This window comes from Oncorhynchus masou, chromosome 7 (assembly GCF_036934945.1).
Source record: "Oncorhynchus masou masou isolate Uvic2021 chromosome 7, UVic_Omas_1.1, whole genome shotgun sequence".
Classification (NCBI taxonomy): Eukaryota; Metazoa; Chordata; class Actinopteri; order Salmoniformes; family Salmonidae; genus Oncorhynchus; species Oncorhynchus masou.
In genome coordinates, this window is record NC_088218.1 from 16,834,645 (window position 1) to 16,839,644 (window position 5,000).

The 5,000-nt window shown below is 48.6% G+C and overlaps 1 pseudogene; it reads right to left on the reverse strand.

Annotated features, from left to right (window-relative positions):
• The window catches only part of LOC135543389 (TRAF2 and NCK-interacting protein kinase-like), a 52,958-nt pseudogene that overhangs the window by 13,778 nt on the left and 34,180 nt on the right, over positions 1-5,000 (reverse strand).

A 5,000-nucleotide genomic window follows, 5' to 3' on the forward strand; every position in this document is an offset into this window, starting at 1 on the left:
AGAACGAAGGTGGGAGAAAGAGAGGGATGACTGCTTGGATCTAATGGGCATGGACTGGGCCAGGTGTGATCTGAGCATGTTAGCTGGAGCAGAGGAAGTCAGGTCCAGGTTAGAGGTCGTGACCTCATCATCATCACTGACCTCTGACCTCACTCTGTTCAGAGGGGGAGGTGCCCAACAGGGGACTTGGAGGAACGGACTCTGCTTGGAGGATTTAGGAGCCAGGAAGTGATTGTGATTGGAGGACAGGAAAGGGCGTAGACGGCCTGCTGGTGCAGAGGCTGAGAGGTCAGGGGTTAGGGGTCGGGGGTAGAGGTCAGAGTTCGTATGACCCCCATAGGATCCCAACAGACTCTCATGGCTGGAAGCCATCCTCAACCCCCCCACACCTCCCTCTCTACCCCTTTCCCTCCATTCCCCCCGCTCCTCTCTATACCTCCAACAATCCAACTCCCTCTTTTCTAGTTCCTCAATTTCTATATCTAGTTCATCTATTTCTACATCTTCTATGCAACAGGGAAACAGAGAGCTGCCTCTAAGATCATGATCAGGAGAGGGGTAGAGGAAAGAAGAATTAGAACGAGAGGAGGAAGAGGAGTGTATTTCTACATCTATGTCATTTACTTCTATGTCTATTCTACAAAAGGGGGAGATGGAGCTGCCACTACGGCCACTGACCCATATCTTCCCCTGGTCTTTCACCCCCAGGATATGTCCCTGGTTGGGGCTGGAGCTGGGTGCCCAGGCTGGCCCATTGAGGGCCTCTTGGTTAGGGGCTTGGGGATTAGAGATGGGGCTCTCTTTTGGAGATTGGTTGGGGTTGGGGTTAGGGCTGGGGCCTCGGGTAAAGCCAGTCTGTTGCCCCTTCCCATTATGATGTGGCCCCTGGTTGGGGTTGGGTTGTGGCCCTTGGTGTTTAGGCCTGGCACTGCGTACTTGGTCTTGCTGACCAGCCTTTTGACCAGCTCGGCTAGGCCCTTTTGGCCCCCGGTTGTTGTGTTGTACTACCCCCTGGTGGTTGGCTCTGGTATTGCATCCTCTTTCTTTCTGTATGACCACCCTCTGACCGGCTTTCTGAGCTCTTATCTCTCTAACCTGCTGGCTGATCTCCTGTTTCAGAATGGGATCTACTAGATCCCTGGTCTCCAGGGTGATACGGATGTGAGGGGGGCGGGTGGGGTCGGAGGGGGCTCGGTGAGGGAGGTTGGCGTGGGAGGGAATGGGGGATGAAGGTTGGTTGAAGGAGTGGCTTTGTCTGAGGAATGGGCGGGGTGAGTGGCTCTGGGGGTGTGGCTGCTGCTTCAGGACCTGTAGACAAGGTGGGGCAGAAGTTAAACAAGCACACACACACACACACACACACACACACACACACACACACACACGTGAACAGAGACCAATTCACACATGCACACTCTTCAAACACACACATCAAATATAAAACACACGAGAACTGTAACAGAAGAACACAATATCTTGTTCCGATCCACACTGTATGCACCGCTACACAGACAATGTTGTAGTTAGACTGAGACTGTACTCATGATCTTCAGTTATGAATGTTGTCCAGAGTCTCTCCAGCATCTTCTCTCGAACCCTTCTGCTTCTATCAGTGTAGACACCAGGTCTGTGTCTGTGTGTGTGTGTGTGTGTGTGTGTGTGTGTGTGTGTGTGTGTGTGTGTGTGTGTGTGTGTGTGTGTGTGTGTGTGTGTGTACCTCTTTAGCCCATGCAGGTTTGTCAGTAGGACTAGCTGAGTCTTTATAGTGATACAGCGGTTTCTTCTCGCCTGGTCGGCCATCTTGGTTTTGTTGTTGTTGCTGTTGCTGCTGTTGCAGAGACACCAGGTAGGCTCTCTACAAAACAAATAGGCAACAATTGACCATCTCTTCAATTATTCAACACCATTGTTATATGACATCATCATAAGAACCAAGTGTTACCTCCTGTTGTAACTGTCTCTGGAGTCTCTCGGCTTGACGTTGTTCCTCAATCTGCTTACGCTTATACTCCTATAGAGACACACACACACGCGGAAGGCTGATATTATCCGATCTTAACCAAATCACTATCATGACAGCACAGAGCCAAGCAACAGAGACACATGACACACATGGCCAATAGCATCACTCCATACAGGGCAGATTGACCAATAGGATCCATACAGGACAGGGCTCACAGGGACGTTCCATGATCCACACTTGGTACCAGTACCCCCTGTATACAGCCTCATTATTTTTATGTCATTTACTTTTTATTTTTTTACTTTAGTTTATTTAGTAAATATTTTCTTAACTTTTCCTGAACTGCATTGTTGGTTAAGGGCTTGTCAGTAAGCATTTCACAGTAAGGTCTACACCTGTTGTATTCGGCGCATGTGACAAATAACATGTGATGTGATTTGATGGGGCTGGGGAGGGGGGTTCCTTGCAGGGTAAGTACTTGCAGAGAGGAACGAGGAACAACAAACACTGGACACGGGGACAAGGTACAGGTTTACACCACAGGCTCTGTAGCTGTAGTTTCACAGGGTTGAGGGGTCAGACTTCAGAGGAGGGGGGTAGGTAGATGTACACATGCAGGTATACAATGGGCCTGCTCCTGTAGAAGTTATTGAGGGGTCAGGGGTGAGAGGTCAGGGGTATATATACATAGACATGCAGGGGTAACAGTGTTACCAGCAGTAGAGCCTGCTCCTGTAGAAGCTGTTGCTGTAGGATCTCTAACTGTCTCTGTTCCTCCTCCAGCTGTCTACGGATATACTCCTATCACAACGCAGCGTGGAGGGAAGGAGAGAACAGGAAACAGAAAGAGAGTCAGACAGAGATGTAGAGATGTACTCCTAATGCAGCCTGGAGGGAAGGAGAGAACAGGAAACAGAAAGAGAGAGTCAGACAGAGATGTACTCCTAATGCAGCGTGGAGGGAAGGAGAGAACAGGAAACAGAAAGAGAGTCAGACAGAGATGTACTCCTAATGCAGCCTGGAGGGAAGGAGAGAACAGGAAACAGAAAGAGAGTCAGACAGAGATGTAGAGATGTACTCCTAATGCAGCCTGGAGGGAAGGAGAGAACAGGAAACAGAAAGAGAGTCAGACAGAGATGTACTCCTAATGCAGCCAGGAGGGAAGGAGAGAACAGGAAACAGAAAAGAGAGTCAGACAGAGATGTACTCCTAATGCAGCCTGGAGGGAAGGAGAGAACAGGAAACAGAAAGAGAGTCAGACAGAGATGTACTCCTAATGCAGCCTGGAGGGAAGGAGAGGACAGGAAACAGAAAGAGAGTCAGACAGAGATGTAGAGATGTACTCCTAATGCAGCCAGGAGGGAAGGAGAGAACAGGAAACAGAAAGAGAGTCAGACAGAGATGTACTCCTAATGCAGCCTGGAGGGAAGGAGAGAACAGGAAATAGAAAGAGAGTCAGACAGAGATGTACTCCTAATGCAGCCTGGAGAGAAGGAGAGGACAGGAAACAGAAAGAGAGTCAGACAGAGATGTACTCCTAATGCAGCCAGGAGGGAAGGAGAGGACAGGAAACAGAAAGAGAGTCAGACAGAGATGTAGAGATGTACTCCTAATGCAGCCTGGAGGGAAGGAGAGAACAGGAAACAGAAAGAGAGAGTCAGACAGAGATGTACTCCTAATGCAGCCTGGAGGGAAGGAGAGAACAGGAAACAGAAAGAGAGAGTCAGACAGAGATGTAGAGATGTACTCCTAACGCAGCGTGGAGGGAAGGAGAGAACAGGAAACAGAAAGAGAGTCAGACAGAGATGTACTCCTAATGCAGCCTGGAGGGAAGGAGAGAACAGGAAACAGAAAGAGAGAGTCAGACAGAGATGTACTCCTAATGCAGCCAGGAGGGAAGGAGAGAACAGGAAACAGAAAGAGAGAGTCAGACAGAGATGTACTCCTAACGCAGCGTGGAGGGAAGGAGAGAACAGGAAACAGAAAGAGAGAGTCAGACAGAGATGTACTCCTAATGCAGCGTGGAGGGAAGGAGAGAACAGGAAACAGAAAGAGAGAGTCAGACAGAGATGTACTCCTAACGCAGCGTGGAGGGAAGGAGAGAACAGGAAACAGAAAGAGAGAGTCAGACAGAGATGTACTCCTAATGCAGCCTGGAGGGAAGGAGAGAACAGGAAACAGAAAGAGAGAGTCAGACAGAGATGTAGAGATGTACTCCTAATGCAGCGTGGAGGGAAGGAGAGAACAGGAAACAGAAAGACAGAGTCAGACAGAGATGTACTCCTAACGCAGCCTGGAGGGAAGGAGAGAACAAGAAACAGAGAGAACAAGAGACAGATATACTCCTATACACTGTAGCAGCAGGAAGAGAGAGAACAAGAGAACAAGAGACAGATATACTCCTATACACTGTAGCAGCAGGAAGAGAGAGAACAAGAGAACAAGAGACAGATATACTCCTATACACTGTAGCAGCAGGAAGAGAGAGAACAAGAGACAGATATACTCCTATACACTGTAGCAGTAGGTAGAGAGAGAACAAGAGACAGATATACTCCTATACACTGTAGCAGCAGGTAGAGAGAGAACAAGAGACAGATATACTCCTATACACTGTAGCAGCAGGTAGAGAGAGAACAAGAGACAGATATACTCCTATACACTGTAGCAGTAGGTAGAGAGAGAACAAGAGACAGATATACTCCTATACACTGTAGCAGCAGGTAGAGAGAGAACAAGAGACAGATATACTCCTATACACTGTAGCAGCAGGTAGAGAGAGAACAAGAGACAGATATACTCCTATACACTGTAGCAGTAGGTAGAGAGAGAACAAGAGACAGATATACTCCTATACACTGTAGCAGCAGGTAGAGAGAGAACAAGAGACAGATATACTCCTATACACTGTAGCAGTAGGTAGAGAGAGAACAAGAGGACTACAGGAGGAAGTCAGTGTGTACCTGTTCTCTCTCCGCGTGCCTCCTCTCCTCATCTCTCCGTAGTTGTTCCATCTCCTCATAGCGCCTCCTCTGTT